At 44.7% G+C, this 12585-nt stretch overlaps 1 protein-coding gene across 2 annotated transcripts in view; it reads left to right on the forward strand.

The window, feature by feature from the left end:
* Positions 1-12585, forward strand: part of ppargc1a (peroxisome proliferator-activated receptor gamma, coactivator 1 alpha) — a 280299-nt gene that overhangs the window by 156850 nt on the left and 110864 nt on the right. The window lies entirely within an intron of this gene.

The raw sequence follows: 12585 nt of genomic DNA on the forward strand, positions 1-12585 counted from the left end.
ATTGAAGGTGATGTCTACCCAGATAAAGCAACCCAACTGCATAGACACCGACATAAAATTTGAGCTCAGATTAAACTGGTAATATGTAAAAATGCAAGAGAAAGATAAGGCAGCACACATGCACATGCAAGGCTTAATACTTTCATGGGCTGAGATGTAGTTAGAACTAGGTTCAGTCATAAATATCTAATCAAATCTCAAAGATTTTTTTTGTCAGTGAACAAGATGCAAAATTGAATTTGGCTTCAAGAAATTACATCAGAACATTAAATCAGTGAAAGAAAAAGAAGTACTGTAACTGACAGAAGAAGGTTTTAACACTTAAACCTGCCTTTGCTTGAGCCAGTCTTAAAGCTGTCGCTGAGATTTCTCCCTTTTCTTCAGCAAGAACAGTATGTAGGTGATGACCGAGGCAGCAAGAGTAAAAAACGGGTGATTAGTGAGCTGTTTGAACAGTTAATACCAGTTAAGATTTTCAGCGGTACAGCAGATAGCGAGCCCTTCATATCACCATTCCAACTTTTCGAAAGTTTCTTGTGAATTTGCACCTTTCTTTTCTTTTATGTCTGGCAGGCAGTGATCTTAAACTTTGCAACTCATTATGGTTAACTACGCTATAATTCTGCTTTAGGTGCAGACACTTTAATTGGCTGAGGCATGTGAGGCATGACACATTTTTCTCTGAAAATGCCTTGGCTTGGATCTTGCCACCTATTTGCCCGTTGCCCTACCGCTATCTTCCAAGGTCCGCCACTGGGGAGAGCAAGTCCCCCAGGCTTAGATGGCCGAAGAGACCAGGCTTCTCTCTTAGTATGTGACACGTGTAGCCTCACTACGTTTGATGGACACCAGAGGCATCGGGTACACAGTGTCATGGGGTTTAGGGCCCTGGACACAATATTTAGACTTGAAACACTACATCAGAGTGTGATCAGGGGTCACCTGCCATCATATATCATGAGCCTCTGCCCCCGACCTTTTCACCCTGGAGTGACAAAGGTTGCACTGTGCAATAATCCCATGGGCATTAAAGGCTTTGTCCAGGATCTCATTCTCATGTCTGACCTGAGCCACACAACAGAGTGGTAAAGCTTGTGATAAAGTGCATTAAATACATTTCTGTCAAACCCAATTTGATCAAAGCATCTCAAGTTAGCTCCAATATTCTTCAAATTAGGATTTCTAACTTTATTTTTGGTGTGCTTAGTTCAACTGCAGTAATAAAAAGGTGACGTATCAGATTTTTTGGGGGTGCAGGTGGTGATAAAAGCTTTGTAAAACTGTGGCTACATAAATTGCTGATTAAGCTAACACTGTTTCTTCAATAAAATGAAAGGCAGTTTCCACTTTGCTTTCACAACTGACTAAAGCAACTCTTAAACTCAGTAAGAGTACAGAAACAAGGCTTGATTTACTGTAAAGATATCTCAGTCAGCTGTGGTCATTGCTATTTGCTTGTTCTATCTTTGCTCCACCCAGGCTTCTTTACCTTATTATTATGTTGTTTCTATATATATTTTTTGCATGAAACCTGTTTTCAGTAGCCTGTACCCAATTATTCCAAAGTCCTTATAAACCATACCTAACACTGTGCTCTTTCTTGAATATGCACAACGTGTTAAGCTAACAAGCTCTGATCATAGTGTGTCATGGTGCAAGGTAAAAACAGAATCATTGACTGTTTTAGCCATTGCATGCACTGTTAATGCAAGTCTGTGACACTTACTGTCAATTGGATAGTTTTGTAAGATTGTAATCCTTACACTGAATTTGCATCTGGAACATCAGAAACATTTCATGGACCCTTTTTTTTAGGTTGTTCCACCATAGGTTCTGCTACACTCCTGGTTACTGTGCACTACACCGCTTCCGTCCCTTTGGTTACCTTCCTCTTTAGCTCTGGCAAACAATTTAGTGCTGGTTGAAGCTAAATAGACTGCAAGCACAGGAATGTTGCCACAGAAAACAGTTTGTTGAGGCCTTGAATGTAACAGACCTTCATTACAAGGTAAATGTAATATTTTGAGCATTTGCCTGACCTGTTCCTGATAGTCCAGATGGATTGTCCTGTACTCGTCAGTCTGCCCTCAGTCCGTCTTCCCTATCTGAGATGGAAGTGGGGAGGCATTTGTAGGCGCCCTGTGGGGGCTGCGATACTAACTTTTGCCTGTCCTCTGCACCCTCAGAGACCGGGCTTTGTTTGAGCAGCAGCTGGCTGCTCAATCAAACCCTGACCTTTTCTTTCCTCTGACATCCGATGTCAGGACCACCACATCGACTAGTTTCTTCTCTATAGTGGCTACAGTGTTTGTACTGTATATATCATATCACATAGTCACCCACTTTGTGGACAGAACTGTTGTCTGTTCGGAGGAAGGAGAGTAAACAAATGGCTTTCAGTTACTATGGAATTTTATGAGAGAAAAGGATTGGCTTTTTGACGGAAGGCTTTTTTTAAGCCACGACTATAGAGACCCAGTGAAAGAAATGAATAGATGAATGAATAGAGGGGGAGGGGGCAATATTGATCATGTTTTATGAGCTCTCCAGACTGACTGGTGAGGCGACGGCAAGGAGCTGCCACTTGTGTTTTTGTCCCGAGATCCTCCATCACGACGTTCATGTCCAAGGTAACAATCAATCTATCAATAAAAAGCAAAACAAACAAAAGGCAGAAAATGATGCATCACCCTAACACCGCCAACCCCTTCTAGTCGCCGCAAACAGAAACAATGACTACCAAATAGATTTGAGCAAGCGTACGCGGGCCTTACTGCAAACAGGGGTTGGAGAGGAGGGGGAGCGGTGGCGCTAAACACAATTCAGCCTTATCATGTCTCGTAGGCTTCCCTCCCTGAAATGATTGTTTCACTCAAATGAACAGATTGAATATATCATGCATCCTTGGTGTAGATAGAAATAAATCTTTCAAACCTGCTTTTTCTTTTTTCTTCCTATTCTTTTTTTTTTTTCAACAAAGCAATTTCTTAGCCAGCGTCCCTCTGACTGAGGGGGCCGTCTGTCATAAATTCACTCCGGCAAGTGCATAAATCTCCCTTACAGATAACATCAGGTGTGGATTGACGAGAGCAAGAGAGCAGCAGGGACATGGTAAAGTCTATGCGTGTTTGCACTGCAGGCACAAGTCTTTCCGAGTGTGCACACATTTGCTAAGCACCTGAGACTGTTTACTGTGTGTGTGTGCATTTTGTTGCAAGGTTTTATAGGTGCATCTGCTGTCTGTCATTTGTTTTCTACATTATACACATGTTTGCTGGCTGTGCGGGAGATTTATATGATTGATTTTAATGGGTGATTATCCACCTGCCACAATGCAAATGATCTGTCCTAATTTTGCAGTGGACAGCTCTGCCTTGTGAGCACTCGTTTCCATGAGAGTCCATTTGTCCCTGGTAATACATGCGCCTATATTCAACTTTGTCCATCATTGTCCTGCCCCATTTTCACTTTAATCCCCATCATCTCTCCCACACTCTCATCCTTTTGTCTTCCCCTTTCTTTTCTTTCCCTCCAGCTTCCTCATCCTTCCCCGCCTCCCTTCCCCCTTGTCCCTTTTTCTTCCTCTCTTTCGTTCCCCTCTCTCCCACCATGCAGCCCCGCGGTTACTTTCTGACTTGTGTGCAGTTTAATAATCATTAGGACGGGGCCCCTAATGAATAAAGTCACTCGGACTAATTGCTCGCAGTGTTTCAAGATACGAGAGAGCATGGGATGGAATGAGAAAAAATGAGAACGTGGACGTTTAATAGCTTGTTGGCGGAATTTTAAAGAGGTAATTAGAAGCACTTACAGTAGGATGACCACACACCGCTTGTTTGTTTTTTTGCAGGACATGATAAATCTTTGGGTTGATGGAGCGAAACGGCGCTAAGCCTCGGAAAAAGAGTGTGTGTGAAAACAGAGAGAAAAAGAATTTCAGGATCATTCGGGTAGAAAATTAGACCACCAGGGACAAGAGGGGGATCCATTTCTCTCCATGATCTGGATATTTGACTGGGTTAAGCATGACAGCCACTTAAAGATATATGTATTTAACACATCTGTGGTCCCAAAAAGTAAAGAAAATAATATTTCTCTTGCTTAAACAATTGCATCAGGTCAATAGATGCCTTAGGCCACCACACAAACAGTCATAGTGTCACTCAAACCTGAAAAAAACCAAGAATTGAAAGTTTTATCCCTGCAACAGAAAATTGTAAGCGTCGTGAGGTGAGGACCTTGTCACTCTGGATCAAACATATTAGTAGCCACCTAAGTGGTGACCAGGTGTAGCTTAGCCCTGAGGCGACAGTGTCCTGGGGAGTTTGCTAGCAGAGCTGTGTGTGCGTGTGTGTGTGTGTATGTGTGTGTGTGTTTGTGACTGTGTTTTCCTTCTAAAATGCTCTCAAAGGAGAATGCAGGTGTATTGATTTTCAGCGCTGGCCATAGAAAGAAGCCAGATATTGGCATTAAACCCTTTTGACATGTTGCTTCCAATGAACAACACATTGTACACTTGAGTGACACACAAGCAAAAGACTTGTGCACAGTTTGGATAGCACTGTGAGTGTGGATCTCCACAGTTTCTCTTTAAACTCGAAACTGCTCAAATTCAGCCAAAGACAAAAATCACCCAGACTTAAATAAAATATACACATCCAAACATTTTCATTTATCACACCTGCATATTGTGCACAGGCGTACCTCCGCACCCGATAAGCTGGGCATGCAAAATGGGATGCCTCTTCACGCTAAAACATGGCCCGAAGCGCTCTCTCTTTCTCTCTCCACCTCTTTCCCTCTGTCTCTATCTCGCTCGCTCCATTCATCTTTTTCCACCATCAAGGCGTTGCCAATCGGAGGAAACTGATGTTTCCTCTTGCTTCACATCCTGGCTAAATTTCTTTGCCCTTTGATGTTTCTTCTTCGAGTGGCAACCCCTCATCCCGAAGAAACAACAGTGGTGACAAACACACATGGATTCCAAGTCATTTTGTTCCCTAGCAACGGACAACCACATTGTCCCCCTCCCCAATCTTTGGTCCTCGGTTTCCCTAACACCCCTGGTGAAAGTAATGGGAAGATTGCTTCCGAGCCTGACAGGGCATAAGCGCGGGGGAGGTTGGTTTGAGTGTCCATCAAGGACCATGATGGGATTGGATGATGAAGTGAGGGGGTTGTGGTTATGACTAGTAGCTGATGGCTGTTTGGCTATCACTTAAGCTACCAGTTATGTCAAGAATATCCCCCTACCACTCCTCTGATGCTTTGTTTTATTCCCCTCTCGTTTGTTTAGTGCTAATTTCTGGCTTATTATGGACATATTTTTGCTTTTATTGGACATCCAAGTGAAGAGGCAGACAGAAAAATATGTTGCACCAAAGAAGTTCCCCTGAAAAAAACCATGCTGGCAGTGTTCTGTGCAGATTGTACCAAGTAATGGGCGTTCTCTTTCTGGAAAGAGGTGATTTTTTTTAAAATGTTTTTTTGCACGACTTTAAGCTCTACAAATACTATTCCATTCTCCTCCATTGTATTGCAGTGGCAGCCTAAATTTCAGAAATATAAATCGCCAGCCACCACCACCAGTGCTGCATGAAATGAAGCATTAAGACCCGACATTAGCACTAGGGAGTCACTGGTCTTCTTAATGCACACACACAAATTCATAAAAACAGCTACACACTTGGGCGAGCACTCTGTGAAAACCACCAGATATATTTATTTGCATAACCTTTCTTTATTTTTTTATTCCCCCCGACTCTGTCTTCAGACTATTTTTTTGCCCTGGGAAAAAAAGCAAAAAAAAACCCAAAAAAACATGCAGAATGCTTTATGTATGAGCATCAGGACAAGTGTTGTTATTTGTTGAGCCCCTGTGGTGGGCTCCATTCCAGGATACTCCCTGCGATGGATAGCTGCCATACTGTAGCCCCAGGAGCAAGACTGCAGAAATGTACAGAAGGTGCATTGAAAAGCTTTCATAGCTGTTTTCCAACCTGTACAATCTGGAGATGGGTCGCTTGTTTACTGCTCTGCGTGGGGTACCGGTGTAATTCAGTGACTGCCAGATGTCAAGAGAAGCAGACGGCCTCAAATACAGATGGCTGTTTGCGTTTCAGATTATTATTTGCTGGGTGTTAGCAGGTGATTACAGATTAAGGGTTTTGTTTAATGGTATTGATAGTAAATGTGCGCATTGAAGAAGGGAGGAGGCAGGTAACGCTGCAAATTCATCCATGTGCATGAACTGCGAAGCACGCGGTGACAAATGCAAACCCCTCAAATGATTGAGCTCACTCGCAAACCCACAGTTCTGTCCTGCCACATTGGCTTTAGGTCACGTGGGCAACCCAGCGAAAGAGGCGCAAAGTTCACGGACAGATAGGCAAGCTTGCCATGTCAGGTATGCCAGCCGCTCAGTATCCTCTTCCCAGTTCTTATTCAAGGTGCATGTGGAGCCTCTTGTCACTGCAAGTCCTTTAACTCAAGATTGATACTGGCTGGTGCTATAATCCCAAGAAAAACAATATTTTCAGCAACATAATGCCAATAACAAGTCAGAGTCGAGGAGCAACAGCTATTATTTTCTATTATTTCTTAATAGTTTGGGTGTAATTTATGTATTTCATTGCATGTTATTAATTCATTTGAGGTTTTCAGTCTTTAAACTGCTGCTAAATGTTTGATTCAGTTGTAAATCGTCTTCATGAAATGCTAGCAGTGAACTCAAGTTTCTGTTGCGCTTAAGTCAAAAGGGTATTCAGCCAAAGGGTGAAATAAAAAGTGATTAGTTGCAGCAACTTCAGGCCATAAAATGGGATCTTGTTTGAACAGTTGTATTGCTTTAATTCCATTGCCCTGAACAATCGTTGATAAATTGAGCCGGTTGCCTCAGAGACAAGTGGCAATAAAAAAAAGAGCATTTCTAATGTTTTCTTGGCAAGAGGACGCCTGCTTGTGAGAGCCCTGAAATAAAAACAACCCTCCCTTTGTTGATATCAATTACCAGGTGACTGTTAATCAATTGTAGTGACGGCATAATGATTTGTTGTCGGATGTTTGAGGAATGAGCAACGGTTGCTTGAGTTGATTTTCTCTCTTTCTCCTTTTCTTCCTTTTTTTCCCCCTTCTTCTTTTGGGCTCCTGTTGACATTTCCCTCTCGAGACAAATACGACATGAGGTAAACGGTTTCCTTTTGGGTTGGTTTCATCTCCATTTGGATCCCCCGTTGTTGGGCGACTCCTTTTAAGTAACAGAGGAGAAGCAGATTGTTCTTTTGCTCTGTAATTTTCTACTGATGGGCTCTGCCAACTCGGTCTGCAGCCACAAAAGCCCGCTTGACAACTCGACAATTACCGCCACTCAATTGGGATGGAAATGCTGCTGCTGCTTCTGCTTGTTGTTGTTGTTGCATTGCTTGTCCGGCCTTCCAAATGGCACAGCGTTAGATGTTTCACAGCGGATGCGGATCCAGATGCAATTCAGCATACTTCTACTGAAAATCGCCTGATGGTAGTATGATTGACTGAGGGACAATAATCACTGAAATTAAAAGCAGTTCAGGAATCCACGAATTTGGAAGAAGTTGGAAAAAAATCTCCTGTTGCTTGATATATTTGCTGAGTGCTTTCCTTAATTTTCAGTTCCCTAATACACAGATAAAGAGTCTTATTTTATGGTTAGTTAGTTTTGATGAAGAGTTAATGGGGCTTTCAGATTTGGACCAGTTCTGAGGTGGAAACTGTTGATCGGGATACTGCAACACATATCGCACATGTTAATAGGAGCTTTAAAGCTGCTAACTGAACAATTTGCTTGTCATTATCATTCCAAAAACCCGCGTGTATTACGTTTGAAAGTGCTGTACTCATGGTTTTTCCATGATAGACCTTAAGTTTGACTGGTCCTCCTCCCTTGCACTGTTCCATTATGCTGCTGTCTCTAGAGCAGGAGCATAGTTCTATTTGGAGCCCAGCAAAGCTCTCAGCTAATGCCCCCAGGGATGCAGCATCATATCTGGCCAGGAGCGATGCAGAGACGTCTAGTGGTGGAGGCTTTGTGGCTCGCCTTTTACCAGCACATCTGGCTCCAGAAGATTAGTGCGCTACTGGACCCCAGGAAAATACACATCACGTGTACTTAAAGGAACACAAAAACAACAAGCCTCAGAAATGCTTTCCGGAGCAGTTTGTCGGAGGGGGCGGAAAGAAATAAAGCCCCGCCATAAACAGGTTTTGAGTGTGTCAGAAAATGAATGCGAATATAAATGTAAATATGCAGAAATTAGATTTTCTCAGAGAACAGGGAGTTAATCAAGTGGAAGTTGCTTTTTAAAACATGCCATCAGTCGCCCAGGGTTCCTTCTATTGTCTCAGTTGTCCTCTAATGTCTCTCAGCACTTTAGGCTTTTAATGCGCATCTTTGAAAAATGTCCATCTGACCGGCACATCCATTTTTCCTTTCCTCCTTAATGACAATTGTGTATTTATCTGTCCCTGGTTTGCCGCGGCGTTGGTAAATAATACACTCTAGAATGATGAACAATCCATCGTTGGACATGTTACGGCAGCCTCGTAATGAACTGAAGTCATTTGTGTGGCAGTAATTACACACTCCTCTGATTAAAGATGGCTGTGCTGGATAGTATTTGGGTAATTATTCCCTTTTGCTCTATGTGATAAGCTCATAATGTCCAGTGATGGGGGGAGGGAGGGGATGGGACCGGGGGAGAGGGGGGGAGTTAATGACATGCTAAGGCTGGTTGGAGTGAATATCCAGTTGCTTTTCTTCAATCACTCACTCCCTTGGCCTCTGTCGCCTCTGCAGCACAAGTGACTATCTTTATGTGTAGTGTCCCAGCATGTCGGCACTAGCAGAGGCTAAAGTAATTGCTACCAACATGGCCTGGCTGCACCGAGGCCTCGTTGTATGAATGCTAATGACAGCTAGCCTTAGTTTGTTGGGCGACCACGTGACTGCCCCTCCAACAAAGCTAATTAAAGTCAACTATTTTTTCCCTTCTTCTTCCTCTAATTCTGTGCTCCGTGGTTGACCTAATCCCTCTTCTTATCCCTGCTTGCTGTTTGTAATTAACACTTGCCTCCCTCATCTCTCTATTTAGCCACTCTGTCAGTTCTGCCTGCTGTCCCCCCTCCCTCCCCCTCAGGAAATGACCCATCTCTCCTCCAGCGATGCTTACCTTGAGTTTCCCTCCAGCGTGGCGTCCTGTCATCGCGCCAGAGGTTATGTTTTGCTCAGCCCAACCACACCCCCCGCCTCTGCGGCTGCCTTCATCCATCACACACACAAACATCCATTCGGTACAACAGCGTGACCCCAAGAGCACAGTCAAGGCACAGGGGAACTGAGAGCTAGTGATGTTAGTGAACAGTCAGCTTCATTTCAATTTTTTTTTTTTTTATTTTCTCTGGCATTAAGGAGTCTAGGGGCTGAGCAGAGCTGGCATGTTACCTGCCACAGCTGCTTCAGTGTTCACCTCACAGCTCAGAGTGCACCAGGTAGCAGCTCCCCCTCGCTGTAGAGGTCACGGTGTTATTGTTGTGTATTGTGTTCAGCACATGTTTGTCATCTCCATGGCGTGTACAGGGGGCTGAGCTAAAAGGTTAGCATGGTGACAATGAGGAATCTTTAGTCAGCCAGGCACGAAACGAGAGAGAGAGGGTCACCGCTGTTCCCCAAACTGTCCAGCACTGATTCCATCACAATCCCAGGTCTCGCATTTCCAAAACCCTCTGCCACAAACGGGGAGGAATTCCTCTGGGACAGACTACCCTCAAGGCAAGTGAGGTAATGAGTCAAGCAGAATTAGAAGTGGTGCTTAACACCCAGTCGGTCACTAGAAAACCATACTGTAGGTGACTTAAGATGACAAAAACCTGCATATTAGTCTTGCTTCAATACGGTTGGACAAGATCAACCTCATGCTTTTTCTTCATAAGAAGCACCTACATGCTGTAGTTGCATCAGTGCTGAACGATAAAATTCTACTGGAGTCGAGGCCTGCGCCAAAGCCGCAGAAAGCAGGTTCAAATGCAGTTTCATATAGTTGCCCTTTAAGACTTGGAACAGTGACAACAGTACACCGTTTTAACTCGAATACCAAACAACACACAGGGAGAAAAAAAAAGCCTCAGTAAAGACTGAAGCTGAATCCTGCCAACAGACCGGAGCCCTGTGCCCACAGAGGGGTGCTGTGGGGCGACATCTCAGACAGAAGAGCGGCGCGGGGAAAAGCAGAAGAAAGCAAAGCGAATGGGCAGCGAGAGGTGGCCCCAGTTTATCGGCTGCGGCAGGCTTGGCGCAGCCTTCCAGCGCTCTGGGGGAGCCCAGTGCTACCGTTTTAATGAATGTAAACGAGGACGGAGGGGACTTCCGTTAATGCTTAGCAGCGCTTCGGAAGATGCCAGGAACAGGGGCTCCGCAAGCCATGGCGGACCTGGCAGCGGTCATGGCACATGCCCAGGAGAGAGGCGCCAGGAGCCGTTTGTTTGACAAGGCCCAGAGATGGAGCTCATGCTAAGAACAGAGGGGCTTTGTAGTCAGGGCCAGATAAGCTGGAGCACAGGCAGGCACATGCACTCACACATATGGAGAGAAGCACAAACACACATTTGTTACACTCATTTGATTGACTTACAAGCTGATAGTGCAGTTAACACACACTTTATTCTATAGGCACATTTTGTTTTTGTGTCGACAGGAGTTGCACGAACTCCCGGATCTACATATATGCAGTCATACTTACAAGAGAGGAAAATAAATTCAACACTGAGACATGCACACTCTTGCACATGATCCCTCCCTGTGCATACACAGACACTCTCAAGCCACTCCAGGCTCTGGTCATTTTCCTGTCATGATTTAAACAGTTGTTCCAAGGCCTCTTCCAGCCACCCATCCTCCTCCCTCCCCGTCCTCTTCCTCTCCCTTCCCCCCTCCCCCCCGTACTCTCTCTTTCTCTCATCTCGCTGAGAATGAAAGTGACATTTTTGAGCCTGCATCCCTCAACTCGCACTCTGTCGCGCTCCGGCTTGACAGCGGCACATTCAAGGCGGTGTCAGGCTGAAATTATACTGTCTGTGAAGCTCAGTAACGAGGCAAGGGATACAGACGCACCGAAGAACAAGCACACCCCGGAGCTGCGAGAGTCAACCTTCGCCTTTGAAGAGTGATGAGAAGTAGTGGGAAGAATCAAGTGGATGAAAATGAGAAGGAGTGTTTGTTTTTATGCCACAGTTTACGGAGTCCGTTTCATCTGATAGTTCAAGATTGCAGGTTCAATACAAAGTGTGTGCGGGCTTTTAATTTACTACAAGTGCAATTTCCCTTTTCGTGGCAGCACTTTGATTAAACCAAATGATGGGGTTGCGATTTGGATATGGTGTCACACTAATATAGCTATCGTCTCTTCGGGAAAGATGCTGCGAGCAGGCATACTTAATGTGAACTTGTTACAGTCTCCAAGAGAACAGTTCAGTTAGCTATGTAAATGAACCTGAGGATGACGTCATAGGCAGCAAAAGGTTAAAATACTCCAGTGAGCCTTCAGCTTCACATCAATGACAGCTGACACTGAGGCAACCCACCAACAGCAGGAGCACTGTTTCGTCAGTGTGATGCCTGCATGTTGCCGACTGTCACTCTCAGCAGTGGTACTGCTGCCCGTGCAACTAGGATATGTTGTCAAAGGTTATGCTCACAACTGAAACCCCCTTTGACCCCAGACTAATTAGGAAAAGCTGAGAATATGGAATGAAGATGGTGATATTAGTATCTGGTGCTAACAGTATTTGCACATGGAAAAATGTGAAGGATCTGGAAGAAAATGTAGAAAGTAGGGCCTGTTTCTCTCATATCAGGGTAGCATAGCAATATCATTTGAAGAATGTGGTGTGTATGTGACTCTTCCTTATCTGGCAATGAATGTGCTGTTGAGTCATTCCCTTCTACTCTGACTCAAATCATGTGCTACATACTGCAGGCTAACCTTAATGGAAGATTCTTACCCAATCCTCTACCCATGACGAGCGCTCTCTCCCAAGCCAAACTGCAACTGCTACTGACACAACTCGTGACACAGCCCGAGAGGCAGCCAAATGTAGACACAGACAGTGAGATAGGGGCAGAGAGAGGAGGGGGCCCATGCATGCCATCTCTTAAGCCTTCTAAAAACAAAAATCTGTGGCGTATTTCTGCGCTTCTACCTTGTGACAGCACCTATCCCTTTGCATAAGCTGCCCCTACCGTGACCTATGGCATTCCAGGTCAAGGCTGAAGCGGCGGGGGGGGGGGGGGACAAGTTAGATTAGATGACGTCGGAGAGAGAGACAGGAACATGAGAGATTATGCACCCTGAGATGAAGCTAGAATTACAGTCAGCTGGATAGAGGGGAGAGGGTTTGGGATGTTGGTGAGCCTGGGAAAGTGCTCACAGTACGTCTAGAGACGAAGGCTGACATTGGAAGCAAACTGGGGACACTTGAGTCTGAGGTATTCTGGGATGAATCAGTCTGCTGGTGTAAACGACACGTTAATGTTCAACAGCAAAATCTGCAGAGTGT

Source organism: Acanthochromis polyacanthus, chromosome 23, assembly GCF_021347895.1.
Source record: "Acanthochromis polyacanthus isolate Apoly-LR-REF ecotype Palm Island chromosome 23, KAUST_Apoly_ChrSc, whole genome shotgun sequence".
Classification (NCBI taxonomy): domain Eukaryota; kingdom Metazoa; phylum Chordata; class Actinopteri; family Pomacentridae; genus Acanthochromis; species Acanthochromis polyacanthus.